Raw genomic sequence first — 26,265 nt, 5'->3', positions numbered from 1 at the left:
CCTCTCTTCTTCCCTCTCTCTCTCTCTCTCTCTCCCTCCCTCTCTCTCTCTGCCCTTCTCTCTCTCTCTCTCTCTCTCTCTCTCTCTCTCTCTCTCTTTCTCTCTCTCTCTCGCTCTCTCTCTCTCTCTTTCTGCCCATCTCTCTTTCTTTTTCTCTCTATATCTGCCCCTCTCTCTGTCTCTCTCTCTCGCTCTCTTTCTCATTCTCTCTCTCTCTGCCCATCTCTCTCTCTCGCTCTCTATCTCTGCCTCTCTCTCTCTCTCTCTCTCTCCATATCTCCTTATCTCCTTTTCTCCCTCTCTCTTTCTTTCTCTCTCTCATTCTGCTCCTCTCTCACTTTCTTTTTCTCTCTATCTCTGCCCCTCGCTCTCTTTCTCTCCCTCCCTCCCTCTCTCTCTCTCCTTCTCTCCCTCCCTCCCTCCCTCCCCTCCCTCCCTCCCTCCCCTCCCTCCCTCCCTCCCTCCCTCCCTCCCTCCCTCCCTCCCTCTCTCTCTTTCTCTCTCTCATTCTGCTCCTCTCTCTATTTCTTTTTCTCTATATATCTGCCCCTCTCTTTCTGTTTCTCTCTATCTGTGCCCCTCTGTCTCTCTTTCTCGCGTTTCCCCTTTCTCCTCTGAGTACGGCCAGATGCTGATAGTCATAATGAGGTAGGGTCAAGGCTCTGTGCAGTGCTGAGTGAGTGAATCAATGGCCGGGTGTGTCGCTGTGTGTGTGTGTGCATATTTGTGCGTGTGTGTGCATGCGTTGGTGTGCGTCAGCGGCTGATGAATGGAGAAGTTGATTGTCTGCACTTCTCTAATGGCCCACACATAAGAATGAAGAATACTAAGATATTAGCAGACAGGGATGCGTGGCCTGTATCCATCTGTGGTTCTATCGATCCAGACCAGGCACTTAGAGCCTGATGTATTGTCAACACGGCGACTCACTGGGGCTGCTTCCCAAAGGACATCCTACTTTTGACCAGGGCCCATCGAGTGTGTGTTAGTGAAATCTGAACTATCAAGAGTCTGCTGGTTTCAGTCACAGCTAATGTATTATTGTCTGTGTGAGTGGTCGAAACACATCAACTATTATAAACACCTCGGATGACCTTTTAGGATCATTGGCAGAGCTTTACATTGTGTGGTTTGTCAGTAACTATTGCATTGGTTCCATTGTGCCAGGAAAGCTCAATCAAGCCTAGCTAAATGACTTGAATGTAAAGTGCTATTTAAAGTCTGGAATCTATGAATGCAGTAAACCCCATGTCCATGCGCTGTTTATTTATTTGTTGTGCCTCTGCGGTAAAATAGTAAATTGTCCCTCACTAACCGATATGGGTTATTGTGGCAGTAATTCTCTTTCAGACGCCCAGACTCACTTTGGTTCTCTGTGGGAGAGATCTGGGATTCACTTTGGTTTCTCAGCATGATGCTAGATTCATTTAGATGAGTGAGTAGAGATTTGGGCAGCGCTCAATGACTCCTGCGGGTCCAATGTTCTGTGTGTGTTCTCTGATGAAGAAAGATGGCTGTTTGAAAGAGAAGGAGGGAAAGGAAGGGTGGGAGAGAGAGATGACTGTGAAACGAAGCTGTCCTATGGGGCTCTGCTAAACTATGGATGTTTGAGTAGAGAGATTCGCCACCAGACAGGCCTCAGTGGATTCAAGCTGTTTGATTAGGACTTCCCCCTCTCTCTCCCTCCGGTCCTTCCCCCTCTCTCTCCCTAACGTGAAATCCTTTCTTCCATTCTCCTCTCATCTCTCCTCTGTCTCTCCTGTTCTCCTCTCATCTCTCCCGCTTGTCTCTCCTCAGGTGGTGTTTGAAGCATCGGTCTCAGCAGAACGGCGAGGCTACATCGCCATTGACGACATCCTGCTGCTCAATTACCCCTGCTGTAAGTAGCTACCCACCACAGTACAGCACCTGCGTCCCAATGTATATCAGCCCAGAAAGCACTGCCCCAACACACCAACAGAGCAAACCCAGCGCACCACTATACCAATATATCACCAATGCCCCGTATTATTGCACCAAGGCACCAAAGTACAAATGTACCAATGTACTTCAGAACAGAGCTCAGAGCCAGTAACCTTTGACAAAGAAATGGGAAAATGTGTGTCTGGGCGCTCAGGGGTGGGCAAACAGTCTGATAACTGTGATGGGTGGTTGGACAGACAAGGACAGAGGCTTGTAAAGTAATCAGCGGCGGCGACGGCACTGCTCTCAAAGCCAGAGAAGGTTCTGAGAGGCTTCTGGCATGTGGACACGTGTCTGATTTCCCATGGCCACGGCTGCACAATGCCGCTCCTTTTGTCCCGGTCGACCAGACAGCGAGCTGGTGACCTTTATCTTCCTGACTGCTCAGCACGTCGCTCCGCTCGCCGCTCTCCCGGTCACCAAGACGAGCCCACTCTCTCAGAGCTAATGTACTGTTCCAGGAAACACACACACACACACACTGTTCCAAGAAAACAGCAGGCAGCAGGCGACCGGGTGAAGGGACTCTCGTCGCATGTTGCTTTCTCTTCCTCTCCACCAAGGCATGACGAGAACAGCCGTAGTCTGAGGTCTCTAACTGGACCATAATGTCACATGGTGATGCTCTTAGAGATTTCCCCATTATAGCTAACCCGCTCCCTTAGTGCAATCCCCCCACCCCCTCCCTTAGCACTCAGTGCAAACACCCCTCACCCCCCCAACCCCCTTGCTTCTCTAAACCTGAACGATTGCCTCTATAGCGGACCTTCTTTGTCTCACCCACAGCAGTCTCATACACCATTGTGTTTCTTTGAGATATTTCCCCAGTAAAATCTCCCTCCTTCAGTACAGCCCCTCCCTACCTACCCGTGCCTCTACAGGGTACCTGACCGTTCTTCTCCGGAGCCACTCACCTGCTGTCCCCAGACCCATTACCTCTACAGGAGAGCAGGCTCAGTGAAAGGCTGTGTCCCAAATGGAAGTAATGCCGACATACAGACAGAGAGCCCTCAGCTCATTCTGCTGTGCTGACAATGTGTGACAGAGTGTATAGGAGTGGTGCTGAGGCCTGTCAAAGTTTCCATTGACCACCACTGACCCTTGTAGACTTCAGGGAAGGTTGAGCCAACCAAATCCGTAATGGACGCAAGTGGTTGGTCTCGAGCTAAGATGGCCCCTGCCTTGGCTCTCTGTAAAGGGATAATCCTCAGTGAAAAGCAAAAACTTCGGACCGGGAGGAAATGTTAATGACTGATAAAGGAGGGCGTTAATGAGCTCATGAAATTCAGATAGCTTTTACCACCTGTTAAAAAACAGCCAGACCTTTATAAATCATTCACAAGTTCATCTCTCTCTCTTTCTCTCCATAAACCCTCTCCAAAACACCAGAGATAAGCTCAACTCATCTTAAACTTTTAACACTTAGCCTCTGTCACCTGAATGTCGGCCAGCATGCGTTCATTTCCATGGTTATATGGGACCCGTTGCTGAGTTAGAGTGGTCGCCAGGGCCCTCTGTGTGTGAATAATGTGTGTGTGACGGGTACGTCTCTTGGCGCTGATGCAGATGTCATCTCCCTGGCCCCCACCGTCCCCATTAAATAATCAACACTCTCATTAGGAGATGCTGCGGCTGTCAGGGCCCTCCACGGAACCTCTTTAACACACACACACACAGAACACACACACAGAACACACACACAGAACACACACACACACTCCAAGCTGGCACGATGCCCCCTAAGGCAGCAGAAATAACTTGTTTGGCCTGCAGGAGATACAAATCGAGTCTCTCTTATATTCACATTCCAACAAGCTTGACATTTCTGTTATTTTCCCCAGTGTCACTATCATTATTCCAAACACATGTTGCGGTCCAATGAAATCTCTGTCAAATTGAAGTTTGTTTGGATGTAAAAATGTGACTTGCATAATGTGGCCTGCATACCAAGAGACTGAACTAGCTAGCATGCTTGTGTGCTGAAAGACTACCAATTACGTGCAGAAATCAATTTAGCAACAGCTCGTCCCTCGATGCGCTTATTGGAGAGAGGAAAAGAGAAACGAGAGAGGCGGGCAGATGTCCGTTTCCATGGAGTCTCATGATACGAGTGTCAGGTGTGCGGAGGATAGCTGGACAGATGTCTCTCTCTTCCCCTCCTCTTCTGTTCCTCTCTTCGTGTTTTCCTATTTTCCTCACTCTCTTTTCCTTCTCATCCTATCACCCTCGCACGTTTCTGTGCGGGATAAGAAAGGACCGTCAAATACTGTGGTGTTGTGGTGTTATTTTAAAGTCATTCCCCACCTGCCCAGGGACAACAGGTGTAAACTAACCGTATACATGAGCTAATTCTGGGACGTTTACATCAACGTTGATTCATGTTCACTATGTCCCCTGTCGGAAAAACAGGAATAAAGCTGCTAAAGCTAGTAGAAGTGAAGGGGAAAAGTGTCGTGGTTTCTTACCACTGAGTGACAGAACACACTGTACGCACACCCAGTGACTTTGAGCAGGTGCTGGATAAATAAGTAGACGCACTGTGATACACTCCCGAGTGTGTGTTTTTATGGCAGGGTTTCATCTGTTCACTAGTCCGTCTCTGTACAGTCTGAGCCACCGCCAAGGCCTCGTCACATTGTTCTCGGTATAGAGTGTGTTGCGCTCATAGTCACACAAAACTCAACTAGGTAAAGTACTCACACATCTATAGAGGAGCTCGCTTTGCTGGTGTAAAAGAATACCACATGCTTGCAAAAGTATCACTTTCTATTTCTGTGCTACAATGTTTCTGCCTCCCAGCCTTTTCCTCTTGAGTCGCTACTGTATAGAGCTCACCAAATAATACAATTGTTCCTGTAGTATAGACCTACCATTAAGGTAAATCACTGGAAACATTTGTACAGATTTTATGGGTTTATTTAAAGGATATCGTAATTTCAATGCATCAGCCAATCAGAATAGTATAAAACTATGTAAAACGCTCTTCACTAAGTTGAATCTAACATCTCAGGTAGGCAATGATCCAAGTGCCTTAAAATCAAATCAAATCAAATCAAATCAAATTTATTTATATAGCCCTTCGTACATCAGCTGAAATCTCAAAGTGCTGTACAGAAACCCAGCCTAAAACCCCAAACAGCAAGCAATGCATGTGAAAGAAGCACGGTGGCTGGGAAAAACTCCCTAGGAAAAACTCCTGAGAAAGGCCAAAAACCTAGGAAGAAACCTAGAGAGGAACCAGGCTATGAGGGGTGGCCAGTCCTCTTCTGGCTGTGCCGGGTGGATATTATAACAGAACATGGTCAAGATGTTAAAATGTTCGTAAATGACCAGCATGGTCAAATAATAATAATCATAGTAATTGTCGAGGGTGCAACAAGCACGTCCGGTGAACAGGTCAGGGTTCCGTAGCCGCAGGCAGAACAGTTGAAACTGGAGCAGCAGCATGGCCAGGTGGACTGGGGACAGCAAGGAGTCATCATGCCAGGTAGTCCTAGGGCTCAGGTCCTCCGAGAGAAAGAGAGAAAGAAAGAGAGAATTAGAGAGAGCATATTTACATTCACACAGGACACTGGATAAGACAAGAGAATACTCCAGATGTAACAGACTGACCCTAGCCCCCCGACACATAAACTACTGCAGCATAAATACTGGAGGCTGAGACAGGAGGGATCAGAAGACACTGTGGCCCCATCCGATGATACCCCCGGACAGGGCCAAACAGGCAGGATATAACCCCACCCACTTTGCCAAAGCACAGCCCCCACACCACTAGAGGGATATCTACAACCACCAACTTACCGTCCGAAGACAAGGCCGAGTATAGCCCACAAAGATGTCTGCCACGGCACAACCCAAGGGGGGGGCGCCAACCCAGACAGGAAGACCACGTCAGTGGCTCAACCTACTCAAGTGACGCACCCCTCCCATGGACGGCATGGAAGAACACCAGTAAGTCAGTGACTCAGCCCCTGTAAAAGGGTTAGAGGCAGAGAATCCCAGTGGGAAGAGGGGAACCGACAAGGCAGAGACAGCAAGGGCGGTTCGTTGCTCCAGCCTTTCCGTTCACCTTCACACTCCTGGGCCAGACTATACTTAATCATAGGACCTACTGAAGAGATAAGTCTTCAGTAAAGACTTAAAGGTTGAGACTGAGTCTGCGTCTCTCACATGGGTAGGCAGACCATTCCATAAAAATGGAGCTCTATAGGAGAAAGCCCTACCTCCAGCCGTTTGCTTAGAAATTCTAGGGACAATTAGGAGGCCTGCGTCTTGTGACCGTAGCGTACGTGTAGGTATGTACGGCAGGACCAAATCGGAAAGATAGGTAGGAGCAAGCCCATGTAATGCTTTGTAGGTTAGCAGTAAAACCTTGAAATCAGCCCTTGCCTTAACAGGAAGCCAGTGTAGGGAAGCTAGCACTGGAGTAATATGATCAAATTTTTTGGTTCTAGTCAGGATTCTAGCAGCCGTATTTAGCACTAACTGAAGTTTGTTTAGTGCTTTATCCGGGTAGCCGGAAAGTAGAGCATTGCAGTAGTCGAGCCTAGAAGTAACAAAAGCATGGATTAATTTTTCTGCGTCATTTTTGGACAGAAAGTTTCTGATTTTTGCAATGTTACGTAGATGGAAAAAAGCTGTCCTTGAAGCAGTCTTGATATGTTCTTCAAAAGAGAGATCAGGGTCCAGAGTAACGCCGAGGTCCTTCACAGTTTTATTTGAGACGACTGTACAACCATCCAGATTAATTGTCAGATTCAACAGAAGATCTCTTTGTTTCTTGGGACCTAGGACAAGCATCTCTGTTAAACATTCCGAAAGGCTATACATGGGCGATGTTCTCGGTCAGTTTGACACAGTACAGTAAGTACATCATAAATACATGATTTTAACCTCCCAAAATGAATGTCCAGTAGCTGAGGATGTCCTATTTTTGTATGCTGTTTTTGCTAAGTTGATAAACCCCACTGTTTAACATTTAGAGCCAAATGTTTGGCAGAAAGTCAGAAATCAATCAAATTATGACATTTATGCCATTTTTTGCTCATTTGTAGTCAAACTTCAGATCACTGTCCCTCTGCCTCTGAACATCATAGGGAAAACGTACGAACATCCTTGTTATAGGTTAGACCTTTACTGCAAAGAAGAGCATTTGTCTCTAGCACAAAGGTCAAAGGTTAAATTGCAGGTCAAATACAGGTAAAGTACAGAGTATTTATTTATTGTTTAGGTTTTTACCCCTATCTAGAGGACTAGATGAAGGGTCATCAGTTAAATAGTATTTTATTGATGAAAAACTCAGTTGTGGGTCAGAGAGGGGTTAATGCGTAAGCAAAGCAGACTACAGGTATGTACTAACCAGCTTTTATAGAAGTCTGACTATTAGCACCCCTTTACAGTGTTTCTTCATTGTATAGCTGAGGCAGAACCCAGAGAAACCATTGTAGCCATTCAAAGCAGTTTGATGGGATCCCGTACAGGTTAGAAAACATCAAATCAAATCCCTGTGATTTCAGATACTGTACATGCAATTATGAACAAGCACTATACTGGACTAGTGTGTTCTAACTGGCTTGTTCTATTGCTATGCTCCACAAAGCACACGATACAAGGTGCTGTTACAGCTAGCTAGCTCTTTGGTACAGTGAGGCAAGAGAAGAACTAGGATATGGAAACCACAGGAGTCTCAACACGGTCTATACATTTTTTCTTCGAATTTCTTCTGTGTGATATTTTTCAGTGTACATTTTCTTACAGCCTTTCCTAGGGGAGAATTGTGGCCTAAGAGTGCAATTGAAGAAGGGATAGAACACAGAATAACGCAGAAGTGATGTCTTGATAAAGATGTTGAAGTGTCTGAAAGGAATAATGTATAGCTGTTCTTATAAGTGTCCTGTAAGTGTACTTACAGTATATAAGAGTAATACTTACAGTTGCACTGCAGGCATTCTGATGTCTGTGACAGGGAGAGAAAGTCTTCTCACATACTGTAGAACTCTGAGTGGAGAAACTAAGTTTGGTTGAGCAGCCTGTGTCTTTGTGAAGTCACTGCTCACAGGCATGACTGGGAGAGCTGTGCTGCACTGATGTTCTCGTCCTCTGTGTGTGTGTGTCTGTGTGTGTGTGTGTGTGTGTGTGTGTGTGTGTGTGTGTGTGTGTGTGTGTGTGTGTGTGTGTGTGTGTGTGTGTGTGTGTGTGTGTGTGTGTGTGTGTGTGTGTGTGTGTGAGACAGAATGATAATAAGGAACTGTCAGTGCATCAGTATCACAGAGGATCTGTCTCTCTCTCTACAGACAAGGTTCCCCACTTCTCTCGGCTGGGGGATGTGGAGGTCAATGCAGGGCAGAATGCCACCTTCCAGTGTGTCGCCACGGGCAAAACTACAGAGACAGAACCCTTCCTGCTTGAGGTAAGGATGGAGGAATGTGTGTGTGTGTGTGTGTGTGTGCTTGCGGGCGTTGCCACCTACAAGACACACATAAACGGAGACATTCCTGATGGAGAAGAGAGTACAGACTGATGGAGAAGAGAGTACAGACTGATGGAGGAGAGAGTACAGACTGATGGAGGAGAGAGTACAGACTGATGGAGGATAGAGTACAGACTGATGGAGGAGAGAGTACAGACTGATGGAGGAGAGAGTACAGACTGATGGAGGAGAGAGTACAGACTGATGGAGGAGAGAGTACAGACTGATGGAGGATAGAGTACAGACTGATGGAGGAGAGAGTACAGACTGATGGAGGAGAGAGTACAGACTGATGGAGGAGAGAGTACAGACTGATGGAGGAGAGAGTACAGACTGATGGAGGAGAGAGTACAGACTGATGGAGGAGAGATTACAGACTGATGGAGGAGAGAGTACAGACTGATGGAGAAGAGAGTACAGACTGATGGAGGAGAGAGTACAGACTGATGGAGGAGAGAGTACAGACTGATGGGAGGATAGAGAGTACAGACTGATGGAGGATAGATGACATACTGATGGAGGAGAGAGTACAGACTGATGGAGGAGAGAGTACAGACTGATGGAGGAGAGAGTACAGACTGAGAGGAGGAGAGAGTACAGACTGATGGAGGAGAGAGTACAGACTGATGGAGGAGAGAGTACAGACTGATGGAGGAGAGAGTACAGACTGATGGAGGAGAGAGTACAGACTGATGGAGGAGAGAGTACAGACTGATGGAGGATACGAGTACAGACTGATCGAGGAGAGAGTACAGACTGATGGAGGAGAGAGTACAGACTGATGGAGGGAGAGAGTACAGCACTGATGGAGGAGAGAGTAGTACAGACTGATGGAGGAGAGAGTACAGACTGATGGAGGAGAGGAGGAGGAGAGAGTACAGACTGATGGAGGAGAGATGTACAGACTGAGCTGAGGAGAGAGTACAGACTGATGGAGGCAGAGAGAGTACAGACTGATGGAGGAGAGAGTACAGACTGATGGCGGAGAGGAGAGTACAGACTGATGGAGGAGGAGAGTACAGAATGATGGAGGAGAGAGTACAGACTGATGGAGGAGAGAGTACAGACTGATGGAGGAGAGAGTACAGACTGATGGAGGAGAGAGTACAGACTGATGGAGGAGAGAGTACAGACTGATGGAGGAGAGAGTACAGACTGATGGAGGAGAGAGTACAGGACTGATGGGGAGAGAGTAACAGACTGATGGAGGAGAGAGTACAGACTGATGGAGGAGAGAGTACAGACTGATGGAGGAGAGAGTACAGACTGATGGAGGAGAGAGTACAGACTGATGGAGGAGAGAGTACAGACTGATGGAGAAGAGAGTACAGACTGATGGAGGAGAGAGTACAGACTGATGGAGGAGAGAGTACAGACTGATGGAGGAGAGAGTACAGACTGATGGAGGAGAGAGTACAGACTGATGGAGGAGAGAGAGTACAGACTGATGGAGGAGAGAGTACAGACTGATGGAGGAGAGAGTACAGACTGATGGAGGAGAGAGTACAGACTGATGGAGGAGAGAGTACAGACTGATGGAGGAGAGAGTACAGACTGATGGAGGAGAGAGTACAGACTGATGGAGGAAGAGAGTACAGACTGATGGAGGAGAGAGTACAGACTGATGGAGGAGAGAGTACAGACTGATGGAGGAGAGAGTACAGACTGATGGAGGAGAGAGTACAGACTGATGGAGGAGAGAGTACAGACTGATGGAGGAGAGAGAGTACAGACTGATGGAGGAGAGAGTACAGACTGATGGAGGAGAGAGTACAGACTGATGGAGGAGAGAGTACAGACTGAGAGTACAGACTGACTGATTGCCCTGGGGCCCAGGTATTATGCTCTCCTTCGGTCTTAAAGATGGAATCCTCATCAGGGAAAACAGAGCTACTCTCCGCCCCATGGCTGTTTTGTTGACGAAGCAGAGGGGAGTGTTGCGTTGCGTGGTAAAAAAAAATGCGTTACATATGCTGCTGTTCTATCAAGCGCACAATGTTGTTTACTGTTACTTCTTTGTTGTTGGAATATTGCAAACAGACTTGGCAGTTTCACCATCAAGGATTCCAGATTTATAAATGCATAGTGTGCTGTTCTTTCTATGAGGTCTGATATATATTTCAGTGAATTAAAGATAGACCCAGCAGTACGACGTCATCAAACACAGAGGGACGAGTCCCTGCGTACAGACTACTGTTTGAGTGGCCTTTTGGTTTGCTACTTGATAGTTACTCATATTCCTTCATGAAGTAATCTCTCGAAATGGTTTACATTTCTGCTGCATGAATTTGAGCTAATATTAGTTAACTGGAACCTGGGTCTGAAAGCCTCCACTCTCTCTCTGCATTGTTGAAGCTAAGTGCTTTTGAAAAGATAGATGAGGAAAGAAGGACGGAAGGAGGGAAGACGACGCATTCCTCCATTTTCTCTCCGTCTCCTCTCCTCCTCTCTTTCTTTCTTCTGTATTGAAGTATTTTGTATCCAAAGCCTCTCCTCTTTTCAAGAGTCCAATAACCTACCATTTTAATCCTTCCTGTTGTTTTCTGACACAGACAAACGCATACACACAGTCTCACGCGCAACAACCAGGCCCACACACACACACTGTTTGGGGTGGTGTCAGACACACCTGTTTCACTAAAAACAATCACCACTGCTGCACGTTGCCACTGTTTAAATGACAAAAAGTTATTTTTTTTAGAACGAGCAGCGCTCCTAAGCGCGTTGGTGACACAAGCACAGGGAAAAGGCAACAAGCAGCTTGCCGGTAGCTAGAGCACCAGATCCATGAGAAGGTTTTATCTAGTGTCCCGCTATGTCCTACGACCGGTGATGGGTGTGGATGTCTGGTTCAGGTCCCAGGCTCCCAATGACTGGCATGAATATTTATTTACAAGTTCATCGCAATTTGCTCTTTAGCGCTATCTGTTTAGTACCTGATGGAGAAGACCCAGAAGACCTGTGCAATTCAGCAACCCAGGGTGGTCCATTTACTTTGTTCTGTGAAAATCATGTGATGAGATCCTGCAATTTCATTGCTGCTGTCGCCCCCAATAGGAAGCAATGTAATAGCTGGCAATACAATCCAAGCCTGGGCAGCAGGCTGGACACCCAGAGCTGCTGAGGGCAGAGAAGTAGTTAACTGAACAACTTGTTTTGAACAATATCATTTTGAACAGTAAAATGTACACAAATTAACAACACTTTTATGGACATTGAATTATATATTTTGTTGAAAAATACAACAACAAAAATATGTATTGTTTTCTTTTTTTGACCAATCACAAGTGGGGCACGCCCCTAACGCCGTAATGGATGGGCCGCCCTGGTTGAAGTGCATCTCTTCTACAAGGATGCATGACAGTATTAGCACCCATATTGGATTACACAATACACATACGGTGAACTGAGCTATAGTCTCCCAGTTGAAAGCAGATTCCAACGTTTGCTCTGACTTAGAACGGATTGGTAACGGCAGGGAGGAACAATATGTTTCCCCAACCCGTTATTGTCTTCTGTTTATGTGTTAGCTGTGTACTGTTCCAATCTTAACACTCATTTCTATGTTTTTCTCCCCTCAACTCTGTAATTGTGTGTGTGTGTGTGTGTGTGTGTGTGTGTGTGTGTGTGTGTGTGTGTGTGTGTGTGTGTGTGTGTGTGTGTGTGTGCATGCGCGTGTTTCTCTCTTATTCTCATTAACAGTAATTGCTACTTTCTGTTTGATCTCCTCTGCTGTGAGGGGACTCTCTCTAGACCTACTGAGTGTTTTCTCCTCTCTCATTTGTGTGTTTAAATAGTGCAAACAAATTGTTTGCAATTTGAATTCTTATTCAATTAATCTGTATTGCCTTGTTTTGTCTTTCTATCAGAGAGTTTTACTTGTTCTGTTTCTGATTCTGTTTTGATCTTTAGACAACGTCAACATTTGTTTGTGTTCAGTTGGAAATCCTGAATTAATGAATGATTTACCACATAAACTAATTATGGTGTGATATGGGGCTTAGGGGAAGAGAGGGGGAGAAATGGAGACACACAGGTTTAATAGGGGATGTTTTCATTTGTATGACAAGCTGTAGGATTGTCTGTTTGTTTTGACTGAATGAATGTACATTGAGATGTGATGGGACTGTGGCTGATAGCTGAAGAATCCCCCCCCCAAACACACACACACACACACACACACACACACACACACAAACACACACACACACACACACACACACACACACCTACAGTAATTAAAATGTGATCCAACATTGGCTTATGGAAGTGAAAAACCCAATTATACTTTTCACAACCACTAACATTATTGCCTCAGTGACAATCTATACATTTATGCTATATTACTCCCATAGGCAGTTTCATACTTTTGAGCAAATGTCCCCTCCCCCAGACACTTTTATGTTATATAAACTGGGCTAGTTTATATAACATCCTGGATACATTATTCTGGCTATATGCAGGAGGCATATAGCCTCCTGCACCTGGAAAACTTCACGCTTTGAGTGTGTGTGTGTGTGTGTGTGTGTGTGTGTGTGTGAGACAGGCGACGCGTTGTCATTTCCTGTTCCCTTCGTTGATCCGAGCACTCTTGTCCCTCGAGCATATTAGTACGGGTTGTCTGTGTGTGTGCGTGTATGGATGTGTGTGACAGCTCTGTCAGCAGCCCGGCATGCAACCTCTCCGTGCCAAGATGGTAGCTATGACATATATCATGTATTTATTATCTCCACCTCCCATGGTACCCTCATCTGTCCCTCATTGTCTCCCTGTCTCTCTCCTTCCTTCCCACTCACAATCCCATTATGGAGGGCTATATCTCATGGCCACACATACAGTAACAGTCAAAAGTTAGGACACACCTACTCATTCCAGGGTTTTACTTTATTTGTACAATTTTTTTTTACATCGTAGAATAATTGTGAAGACATCAAAACTATGAAATAACACATGGAATCATGTACTAACCAAAAACGTGTTAAACAAATCAAAATATATTTCATATTTGAGATTCTTTAAATAGCCACCCTTTACCTTGATGACAGTTTTGCACACTCTTGGCGTTCTCTCAACCAGCTTCATGAGGTAGTCACCTGGCATGCATTTAACAGGTGTGCCTTGTTAAAAGATCATTTGTGGAATATCTTTCCTTCTTAATGCGTTTGAGCCAATCAGTTGTGTTTTGTTTTGACAAGGTAGGGGTGGTATACAGAAGATAGCCCTATTTGGTAAAAGTCCAAGTCCAAATTATGGCAAGAACAGCTCAAATAAGCAAAGAGAAACGACAGTCAATCATTTCTTTAAGTTATGACATTACTTTAAGATATGAAGTTCAGTCAACACACACACACACACACACACACACACACACACACACACACACACACACACACACACACACACACACACACTCTACCTCCTTCCCCACCCAACCACTTCTAACAGTTTTCCTCATGATGAGACACGCACACAAGCACTGGCACACTTAGTCAATCACACGGGACACACACACATAAACACACATGTTAAAATGCACACACACATAGGAAATATGAAACTGGCTCTCATGAGGACTGCCACAGGAAAGGAAGACCCAGAGTTACATCTGCTGCAGAGGATAGGTTTATTAGAGTTAACTGCACCTCAGATTGCAGCCCAAATAAATGCTTCACCGAGTTCAGGTAACAGACACATCTCAACATCAACTGTTCAGAGACTGCGTGAATCAGGTCTTCGTGTTGCTGCAAAGAAACCACTACTAAAGGACACCAATAAGAATAAGAGACTTGCTTGGTCCAAGAAACATGAGCAATGGACGTTAGACCGATGGAAATCTGTCCTTTGGTCTGATGAGTCCAAATTTGAGATTTTTGGTTCGAACTGCCGTGTCTTTGTGAGACACAGAGTAGGTGAACGGATGATCTCCGCATGTGTGGGTCCCACATGAAGCATGGAGGAGTAGGTGTGATGGTGTGGGAGTGCTTTACTGGTGACACTGTCAGTGATTTATTTTGAATTCAAGGCACACTTAACTAGCATGGCTACCACAGCATTCTGCAGCGATACTCCATCCCATCTGGTTTGGGCTTAGTGGGAGTCTCATTTGTTTTTCAACAGGACAATAACCTAACACACCTCCAGGCTGTGTAAGGGCTATTTGACCAAGAAGCAGAGTGATGGAGTGCTGCATCAGATGACCTGGCCTCCACAATCACCTGACCTCAACTCAATTGAGATGGTTTGGGATGAGTTGGACCGCAGAGTGAAGGAAAAGCAGCCAACAAGTGCTCAGCATATGTGGGAACTCCTTCAAGACTGTTGGAAATGCATTCCTCATGAAGCTGGTTGAGAGAATACCTGGAGTGTGCAAAGCTGTCATTAAGGCAAAGGGTGGCTACTTTGAGGAATCTAAAATATATTTTGATTTGTTTAGGACTTTTTTGGTTACTACATGATTCCATATGTGTTATTTCATAGTTTTGATGTCTTCCCTATGTAGAAAGTAGTAAAAATAAAGAAAAACCCTTAAATGAGTATGTGTGTCCAAACTTTTGACTGGTACTGTACATTATAATAAACATAACTGTCTGTGAAGGTTAGTTAGGGTAACCTGACTCTCTCTCTATGTGACTGTGTGTTGTGGGTGTTTTTGGTGGCAGTGACAGAGGTGGTGTCTACACAGGTAAAGATGATCACTTGTGTAAGGGTCAGTTAGCGTGACTCTCTCCCTCCCCCCCTCTCCCCCCCTCTCTCTTTCTTTCTCTCTGCAGCGTCGTAACAGTGTGGTTGTGGCGGCATCCTCTATCCAGCGTCTGAGCCACAAGCGTCTCATGGCCACCTTCCAGGTGGAGGCTGAGAGAGGGGAGCAGGACTTGTATCGCTGCATCACAGAGTCCGCCCGCGGAGCTGCCGTGTCCAACTTCGCCGAGCTCATTGTCAGAGGTATAGTACGGCCAGTCCGTATTGTCATGTTTATGCAGTGTGTACAGCATAGTATCGTAAATATGTGTCCGGTACACAGTGGAAACATGTCTAGCTATTGACGATGTTATGTCTTATAATGTGTCTTTGTTTACACACACACACACACACACACACACACACACACACACACACACACACACACACACACACACACACACACACACACACACACACACACACACACACACACACACACACACACTGTCCTGTAGCACACTGCACCACACACTACCTCCCCTATGACACCGCCAACCGACCATGACATCTAGCTACCATTCTGGGATATCTTAATGCCCTCCTCAATATGTCCTACCTCCGTCTCCACCCAACAACTTCCAACAGCTTCTCCTTATGTGAGACATGCACACAAGCACTGGCTCACTTAGTCAATCACACGGGGACACACACACATAAACACACGTTAAAATGCACACACACATAGGAAATGTGTTCTGAACTAGCAAAATCATCTCTGTTCTACGTTCTATTGTGGAAACACGTGGAAACAATCTTTCACCTATGTACATATGTTGTATACTCTGTGTAAACAGTGTTTTTCACTGGACATGTTGCTGTAATGTGTGTGTGCGTGTGTGCATGTGTCTCTTTGTCTAACGTTGAAAGGACATGCAGAATTACACACGCAATCACTCACGCAAATAATTCACATTCATTATGGTGAAAATTGAAAATTCCCTTCCCTTCAAGTGCCTCTCAGAAATCACAATCTTAAAAGATTTTGTGAGTCAACGCTCTAGCCGAGCAGAAAGAAATCGAGGGAAATTATAAACAAGAAAAGCATGAAACATGACTTGTTTTTTCTTTGCGAGAGTTGTTGCTTTTTCTGTGGAAATGCGGACGTCTTTTTTTGGCGTACAACTATGGATCGCTGGATGTCATTTGTATCTCTGTTCATTTGACAACAATTGATGATGTTTTTATAATTAGCCTGGTCACAAAGATTTGTTTTTTATATTATTGAGGATAGAAAGGAGGAGTTGACAGACGGTAGACAGTGCTACTAAACCATTGTCTCAGTTATCTTGTTAACTGTTCACTTCGTCAAGGACTGTATATGTCAACATCATCATATCGTGTGTAAAAGGCCTTTTGTTTTAACCTCCGCTACGCCCCTGCATGCACTCACTTAGTCACTCAAAAGTCTTCTATATAACACTGTACTCTGGCCTCTCCCCCTTCCTTCACCCTGGCAGTGCCCCCCACCCCCATCGCTCCCCCCCAGCTGCTCCGGGCTGGCCCCACCTACCTGATCATTCAACTCAACACCAACTCCATCGTGGGGGATGGCCCCGTGATCCGCCGCGAGATCGAGTACCGGGCCAGCCAATCACCATGGTCGGAGACGCACGGTGTGGGCTCGCTCACGTATAAGGTTTGTGTGTGTCTGCGTGTGTGTGTGTACGCGTAGAAGTTAATTTGTCGTTCAGCATTCTTTACAGGTTCGTAAAAACGGTTGTTATTAAAGAACTCTGAATTACTTTGCCGTTACAGTAAAAAAAAACATTAACGTTGAATAAACATTTCCTAAATTCTATTCATGTCTTTGCTAAATATAAAAAACATGTTTGTTCTCTGTTCTATTGTAAGGTGTGGCATCTGGAGCCGGACACAGAGTACCGTATCAGTGTTTTACTAACCCGACCAGGGGAGGGGGGCACAGGGGCGCCTGGACCCCCCCTGGTCAGCAGGACCAAGTGTGCAGGTGAGTTAGGGGGGCTGAACGGGTCTAAACCCAAACCTAGCTTCTGTTCTGTTCTATTCTGTTCTACTCTAGTACACTCTTTATCTATTCCATTCCTTCAACTTTGTTTATCGCTTCAGGAACGGCACTGAGAGATCACATATAATAACATCCTCCATAACACCAGGACAACAACATTCAAACATATACTCTAATGGCTTGCTGTCCACCGGTTGAGAGGATGTGTGTGTGGATTATAGTGCTCAGTGGCTGATATATAGTTAGGTACCTCTTTAGAAGCCGGTGTGTATGCATGGATAGGTACACTTAAATGATGTGTGTTGATTTAATTATATAGTCGAGTGAAGATCCTGCAACCTTCTCACAGCCACTACACTCTCTCTCACGTACACACACACCACACACACACACACACACACACACACTTATCTGTACTTACCCTCCCCAGCGCTCAGTGCTCATCTTTATGAAACAGCTCCCTGTAGATGTGTCAAGTAGACCGACATGACGTCGTGTCATCTATCATAGTCTCTGATCCCTCCTGTCACGAGGCTCCAGCTGCCCGCCTCCTGTCTGCTCCCTATGCCCAGATCTGAGCCTCAATCTCAGGGGAGAGAGCAGAGAGAGCCCCTGTGACACTACACACTCTAGATCAGGGATGTCAAGTCTAACTAATTTTGCCCCAGGGGCCGTGTTCGGACTTCAACAAGGTCCAGAGGGCGCAATGAATATTGGTTATATTTCCTTGCCGTAAAAATGTGCCCAGATTTGTCCTCTATCCATTGTTTTTGGAATTTGCAATACTCCCTGACTGTCTAGTGATTTTTAGTGAGCAGGACAGTGGAGAAACTATGAATATAGGTCCATTATCATTTCAACACAGTTGGTTTAGTCATTTTAAAGTACATTTAGTTTGTTACCCCATCCGCGGGCCGGATTGGACCCCCGCGTGGGCTGGATCCGGCCCGCGAACCGTATGTTTGACACTCATGCTGTAGATCAATCTGTCTCATATCCCCTCTTCCTGTCCAGCTCAGAACGTTTTGGGCTAGAAGCAGCAGCAGCCCTTGCTTATTCAACACGTTCATCTGGGGCTATTTTCTATTCTTTTATTATCCAGCTGCATCCCCGGAGAGAAGGCTTTTCATGAGTCCCTCTCCAGTTTTAACTGATGTAGTATAGGGATGGGGGTTTGAAATCATTTCACTATTTGAATAGTATTCTGAATTTTGGTCGGATATCCGGATATTCAAAATACGTGTTATCTTTTACTTACCTTTTTAACCTGAGCAATGCTGCGACATGTCGTCAGCTTACTTCACTCATTGCAGGAGAACAAAGAAGAGTACTAAATCTCTGGCCAACTTCTATTATCATTCTATGGTCTTTTGGGGAGGCACATTGGGCAAACTGAAATCATGGGCTGATTTATTTTCTGACATGACGCGACTAGACTGTTCCCTCCCTCCATCTCTCCCCCTTGAGGCATAGATGTGTATTAATCAGCTTCTTCCTATAAACGTCAGAGGCTTTAACCTCTCTTAACCCATGACAGTGACTCAATGATTGGTCCAACTGGCACTAGCAGACCTCTCCCCCATCCCACCTTTCTCTCTGTCCTGAGGCTGTGATTGTGTCTGTAACAGCATGTGACCTGTAGGTCGGAGGACAGCCAGGCTGATTGTGTTCATAGCAACAGTTGACCCCTGGTGAGAAGGTGTCCTCTCTTTTAGCTCACTGACACCATGGTTTAAGACAAGAGGAGGAGAGGAGATGAGCTGGAGCCAGCAGAGCCCAGAGTGGGCTGACAGCCAGTCTGACATAACCCTCCACCCCATCCGCCCCTCCGTCCACCCTCCTCTCTCTCCCGCCCCTGGCTTGTCCCTTTGATTAGTCTCATCAATGTGAGTCTGTGGGCCTGGACGTCTGTTGGCTGCTGTGGGGTTGGTTTGGGCTGCAGGGTGGCGTGCTGCTGGACAGACAGACAGAGACAGGGAGGGCAGCCTGGGTGGGTGGTAGAGTGATTAATATAATGATGAGCCATGCTTTCATATAGCATCTTTCCTAATGGGGTTCTAGTCTGCATAGGGTGCATCCCAAATGTCATATAGTGCACTACTTTTGACCAGGGCCCATGAGGAAGTAGTGCACTATTAGAGGGAATAATTTGCCAGACACAACCTCATCTTAGCAGCCTCTGTGGCTGCGTTCTGGCAGGCCAGATATGATCCTGTTGGACATTATCGTGGCAGGGACACGAGGATTCGTCACCCCAGTCTCACACATGCCATCAGTAATTAGCTAGTTCAATATCACATCCTCTCAGCTCATAGAGCATTGTCTTTGGTCCTGGAGCTGAGCAGACTGTACTCTGTAAGAATGAAGGTATGAGTGAAATTATATAAAAAATGTGTTATTGTTGTACATCGCTCCCTCCTCCTCCCTTCTTCTCTCTCTCTCCAGGGTGTTTTTTTAAAAATTATCTTTAAACAGCTTCCTGTGGTGAGTTTGGAATGTAAACATCGGAACTAACCATATGTCTCTTTCTCCATATCTTTCTATTTTTCTTCATCACTCCATCTCACACTGTCTTTCTATTTATCTTTCTTTGTCTGTCTGTCTTTCTCTCTCTCTTTGTCTGTCTGTCTGTCTGTCTGTCTGTCTGTCTGTCTGTCTGTCTGTCTGTCTGTCTGTCTGTCTGTCTGTCTGTCTGTCTGTCTGTCTGTCTGTCTGTCTCTGTCTGTCTCTGTCTGTCTCTGTCTGTCTGTGTCTGTCTGTGTCTCTCTCTCTCTCTCTCTCTCTCTCTCTCTCTCTCTCTCTCTCTCTCTCTCCTCTTCCATCTCCCTCTCCCCTCCCCCTATCAGAGCCCATGCGTGCGTTGCGAGGCCTCACAGCCATAGAGATCCAGCCTCGTCAACTAGTCTTACAATGGGAACCTCTGGGCTACAACCTGACGCGCTGCCACACCTACTCGGTCTCTCTCTGCTACCGCTACTCCACACCTGCAGGGGGCAGCGCAGGGAACAATGCCACAGTGAGGGAGTGTCTCTCCGTAGAGAGGAACCAATCACACTTCACCCTGAGGGACCTGCCCCCGTTCCGCTCCGTCCACGTCCGGCTGGCGCTGGAAAACCCAGAAGGCAAGAAAGAGAGCAGAGAGGTCACCTTTCAGACCGAGGAGGACAGTAAGTGGACTCTATTACCCAACATGCATTGTAAAGTTGAAGTCTAGGGCAAGAAAGAGAGCAGAGAAGTCACCTTCCAGACTGAGAAAAACAGTGAATGGACTCTATTACCTGCATGCATTATAGTTCATATGAAACTCAGAGAGTGTTGGACCCAAAAACGCTAATATTGACTTGCAGGATCAGCATAACTAAATGAAAGATCAGCCTTTTAAATGGAAGCAGATGAAAAATGTATCAGTCAGAATCATGGCCACCAGCGAAATGGTGAGATGATTTTGCTTATCTTTCTATTAACATGTTCCTGTGTACAACAGCGGATTATATACATTTCACCGAGATGGATTTAAGTTGGAGTTCAGAGCAAATGTACTATGCAATAAAACATTGCTCACAGCAGTTCTTGACCTATTAGAGAGGAGGGAAAGAGAGAGAGAGAGAGGCAATGCAAGAGTCAGCAGCATACCACCCTGCATCCCACTGCTGGCTTATCTCTGGAGCTAAGCAGCGTTGGTCCTGGATGGGAGGCTAGATGCCGGTAGGAGGCACACTTTCCTCTGGTCTAAAAAACAATATATATCAGTACCCCAGGGCAGACATTACTCTGTGTAGGGTGCTGTCTTTTGGATGGGATGTTAAATGGGTGTCCTGACTCTCTATGCTCACTGAAGATCCCATATCGTAAGAGTAGTGGTGTTAACCCCGGTGTCCTGGCTGCTAAATTCCCAATCTGGTCCTCATGGCCACCTAATCATCCCCAGCTTCCAATTGGCTCATTCATCTCCTCTCCCTTGTAACTATTCCCCAGGTTGTTGCTGTAAATGAAAATGTGTTGTCAGTCAACTTACCGGGTAAAATAAAATAAGAGAGGTACTGTAAGATTACAATACATTGCATGAAATTGGTTGCATTTTGAAATCTTCAAATTGCAAGGTCCTCCCATGTGCTCCTGCTTATAATGTAATGCATTTCATAGTCAGTTGAACAGCTGTACATGAAGTAAGCAAGCAGAGAGAAAAACGCAATTATCTCACCTTCCCAGAGCTCTCTTTGGGCAAGAGAAAAAATCATCAAAAAGACTACAGGGAGACCTAATACAATTACCTCTGTGTCGTTTTTTTGCACTCACAAATACACACATATGCATGCACAGATTCATGTGTCCCAGACAACCACAAGCCATTTGTCATCTCTAGGGCTTGTTGAACTTTCCCAACTCTGTCACTGAACCAATCAACCGTGTCTTCAACATATGCACTGCCTTGTAAATAACACCAAATGCCCTGATTTTTCAGGCCCCTATTCGATCCATTGACTGCTTGTAATCCCCATGTCAAAACAAGTCCCTGTCTCAGACAAAGTCTCAGACCCATTTGGATTTCTTGTTTGGATGCCCATTTCCCTGTTAGGCCCTGCCATTACACTGTGGCTGTTGTCCTCTGCTCCTCTCAGGGCTGTTGTGGAGAGAGAGGGAGGATACAGCAGGTTTAACTGTCAGCCACAAGGCAGTGCTCTGGACTCTATCCGCCTGAGACACAGGCTCAGAGCCAGAGAGACAGTCAGACAGTCTGTTAGTTGACAAAACTAGCATGAACTGTAGCAGCAGCGTCTTTCAGACAGACACAGATGTACACGCAAACACGCATGCACGCTTGCACCCAGGCACACACTCATCAAATCCTCTGGTCCTGAAATCGGTTTGCCTGTCTTTAGGGTGAAACCGGAGATCATTTGTCACTTCCTTCCTATTGGACCCCCTATTCAATCAACAGAGGGTTTTCTCAGAATGTTTATGTTGTGTTTTCTTTTCCAGTTCCTGGTGGCATCGTCCCAGAGTCACTAACTTTCACCCCATTAGACGATATGATCTTTCTGAAGTGGGAGGAGCCTGTGGAGCCCAATGGGGTCATCACACAGTATGAGGTATGGAACATGCCCTCAACTTTCCCGTCTGTCTACCTTTTTGCGATCACAGATCTATCTCAAGATCAATCTTAACCTCTATCGTTCTCTTTTTTCCCCAATTAATCATTTCTGCTTATTTTATTGAGATGTATCTCTATCCATCTCTATTTTCCTTCAGCTTGACACAGAAGTGTGTTGTTGTGTTGTTGTTGTTTTTTTGTGGGGGGGGGGTAGTTTTGGGTAAAACAAATACTAATCACAAGGAATTCAGCAAAAATGTGTTTAATTTAGGAAATCTGTTCATCAATTACTCCCACAATTAAAAAAAGAGACATGATTGTGTCTCAAGGTATAAAATTATTGTTATTTTGAAATACAATCTCTTTTTGGGCTTAGTTGTGCTCAATTTGCAGTGTACAAATCATGTTCCGGGCCCTAAACCCTCCGCTTCAACAAAAATCGGCCTGCGACTGAATCCAGTTGCCAGTCCAGTGCAGTACAGACATGTGCCATAGTCATTAATAGGGAATGTATCCTCTCTTCCTCTCAAATGAAGGGTATTAGAAATATCCTGCCCAGAACTCTTCTCTGTGTACACCCACAGCTCCTCTGCCTGGGTGGTGTGTAGCGCCAGCAGACAATGGCGAGAAGAGACCCCTTGATGTCAGGACGCTTCAAATAACAAAGTGAGCGCAGGAAGAGAGAAAGCGAGTAAGAGAATAGGGAGAGGAGGCTTCTCTCTCTCTCTGTCTCTCTCTCTCTTTCTCTCTCTCCCTCGCCACAGTTCAGGTCTCTGTATATGCTCCTATGCTAATGAGGCTAGTAGAGCATCTGAGCCTCTGACTGCAGCCCTGCAATTATATAGAGACAAGCAGTATAATTACTTATTTGCCTAAAATATGCTTTCACATGGGGGCAAATTATTTATGTATGTGTATCAGTGGCGGTCAGTGCCATTTATGATGAGGAAGGACGATTTTTTTTTTATGAACATGGCCTTACTTCTATTAGAGCATATTGGATAACTCTCATTCATATTCCATTCACCCAGTTCAATGTATCATCGATAGGTTTAGGCTACTACATGATACTCAAATTTTCCCTATACCTATCATGAGGTTGCTACAACCTAGCCTATGAATGAAAGTTTACAGCTTAGGTCTACACAGGTGGAGAGAAATATTTTAAATGACAGACAGTGACACATGGACAGACAGTAACACTTTCAATACCACCTTGCACACTCTTGCTGGCATCTAGCTTATCTAGGGTGTAATCATTAGTCCAACAGTTGCAAACAAGAGTTTCTATTGGACAAATTTAGGTATTTTTATCCCTGTTTTTTTTCGCTTCCGTTTAAGACACGATTTTCAACAGAATCGGCGGAATGCATACACCCCTGTTCATGCATAAACACAGTTCACTTTCATAGCAGTCACGTTGTATTCCCTCTCACCTTTTCCTTTCGTTTGTGGACTTCAATGAACAAAACATCAGCTGTATGTGACCAGGTTTAAAAACCTTTCCAAGCCAAACCATGTCATAACCGCTACACACAGCCTACATCTTTGTCCCCATATTAGCTAAAGTAACATCCTAGTCAACATAGCTAATATAACTAATGTGTTAGTAAACCCGTTACAATCATGCAGTTACGTTACAGTGTAGCAGTGTAACAGTGTAACAGTGTAACAGTGTAACAGTGTAACAGTGTAACGTAACTGCACTTACACGGGCAGTCCACGGTGGCATTAAATTAATACAACTAAAAGCTTACCTTAGGTTGGAAGAGTTCCAGTGTTGTGTTGGTTAGTCATAGCCAGCTAGCTAATACCCCTCTGTTTAAGCCAGGTGTTTGAGTAACTAAACTAGCCAGCTGCATTTGCTAGCTTAGTAAGTGAAACGGAAAGCTTTTTAAAAAATGACGAAATCTCTCTCTCTCTTCATTTAAAAACAAATATTTGTTGAAAACTGTTCAACTGTTGTCTTTCTCTTTCTTTGAGTCAACTACTCACCACATTTTATGCACTGCAGTGCTAGCTAGCTGTAGCTTATGCTTTCAGTACTAGATTCATTCTCTGATCCTTTGATTGGGTGGAAAACATGTCAGTTCATGCTGCAAGAGCTCTAATAGGTTGGAGGATGTCCTCCGAAGTTGTCATAATTACTGTGTAAGTCAATGGAAGGGGATGAGAACCAAGAGCCTCATAGGTTTTGTGTTGAAGTCAATGTACCAAGAGGAGGACGGAAGCTAGCTGTCCTCCGGCTACACAATAGTGCTACCCTACAGAGTGCTGTTGAGGCTACTGTAGACCTTCATTGCAAAACAGTGTGTTTTAATCAATTATTTGGTGACGTGATTATATTTACTATAGTATGAAATTCACTGAGGAGGATGGTCCTCCCCTTACTCCTCTGAGGAGCCTCCACTGACTTGTATATATGTCTCTGATCGCCTGCCACAGACCTCTGTAGCCAACTCTTAGAGCATACAGAGATTTCTGTACATTAAGTAGACAGAAAGACTTTAGCTATTAACACTAATCAAGCCACAGTCATATTTAGCTTTTCTGCCAATGTTTAGCTGGAGAACTGTAACTACTCTTCAAAAGCCCAGAATAAGCTATGGATGCAATAGGTCTGCCTGGCAGTCTGGCGTGTGTCTGTCTATCTATCCGGCAGTCAGGCAGGCTGCGGTGACAACGCTGAATGAATGAAAGGTGTCCAGACAGAGACAGGTCTGGGCCTGACGAGTCTGCTCTGACAGAAAGAGAGTGTGATGAAAAGGAAGAGACATGTAAATAGTGAGATGGAGAAATACTGATAGATAGAATGAGGGAAAGGGAAGGAAGAAGCTGTTGGAATAGATATTAAAGGTGAATTGGAAAAGAGACTGAAGATATGGAGAAAGGAAAAGGAAAGAAGCTATAGGAGAAGATGAAGAGAAGTGAGAAGATGAATTTAGGCAGAGAGTGAAAGGGGGGCGGTATGGATGAGTGAGAATAGACGGTTGAAGCAGGAGAGAGGAGAATGAGAAACTGGGATGTGTCAAAGCTGGCTGGTGAGAGGATAGAGAAGAGAGAGAGAGAAGAGAGAGAGAAGAGGGAGAAGAGAGAGGGGGAGGAGAGAAATGGAAAGAATAAAGATAAGAAAGGTGAGAGGAATGATAGAAGAGGGAGAAGAGAGAGGCACTGCAAACAGGATCTCGGAAAAAGAAAAGGAGAGATTGAAGCAGAAAAGAACAACAACAGAAATAATTGGAGTGTCTTTTGGTTGTCTGTGTAGTGACAGAGGAGACGTTCTGAGTTCTTCCTTCAGGAATGACAGAAATTATCTCATTTTGGGCTGCGTGGTGGAGTCACTGTGGGTGGGGGTGCAAGGCAGGCAGACAGGCACAGGCACAGTCAGAGGCACAGTAACACCTGCTTATTTGTAGAATCGCTGCTTGACTCCCAACATTGAAACAACCCACAGCAAAACATCTCTCTCATCCGACAACAATAACACTAACAACAACACCTATTGTATGATCTCAGGAAGCAGAATCAAATCTCGCCGTGATTAATTTATGTTCACAGTTTGTAAGCAGGGACTACTCATTGTTATTCTATGGTTTGTGTTTTGTTCCCTGTTCCTAAATCTGTTACAGCAACAACAGTCTTACAACATAGCATTGTGACCATATTTGTCTGTGTTTTGTTCCCGGTCTCCAGATCAGTTACCAGGGCATCGAGTCATCCGACCCGGGTATCAACGTACCGGGCCCTCGCCGTACTGTCTCCAAGCTGAGGAACGAGACATACCACATGTTCTCTGGCCTACACCCCGGCACCACCTACCTGGTGTCTGTTAGAGCTCGCACCGCCAAGGGCTTCGGGCAGACCGCCCTCACTGAGATCACCACCAACATCTCCGGTGAGGGTGTGTGGCATGAGCAATGACCGCCTCTGGGGTTAGGGCTGAGGTTGGGTGCTGAGGTTGGGGGCTGACGGCGGAGGCTGGGGGGCAGAGGCTGGTGGCTGACGGCAGAGGCTGGG

At 45.5% G+C, this 26,265-nt stretch overlaps 1 pseudogene; it reads left to right on the top strand.

The window, feature by feature from the left end:
- Positions 1-26,265, top strand: part of LOC115173761 (receptor-type tyrosine-protein phosphatase U-like) — a 271,130-nt pseudogene that overhangs the window by 173,106 nt on the left and 71,759 nt on the right.

The sequence above is a fragment of the Salmo trutta genome, chromosome 34 (genome assembly GCF_901001165.1).
Source record: "Salmo trutta chromosome 34, fSalTru1.1, whole genome shotgun sequence".
NCBI lineage: Eukaryota > Metazoa > Chordata > Actinopteri > Salmoniformes > Salmonidae > Salmo > Salmo trutta.
The sequence above is the reverse complement of the archived record's forward strand: the minus strand, read 5'-3'. Positions and strand labels throughout refer to the sequence as shown.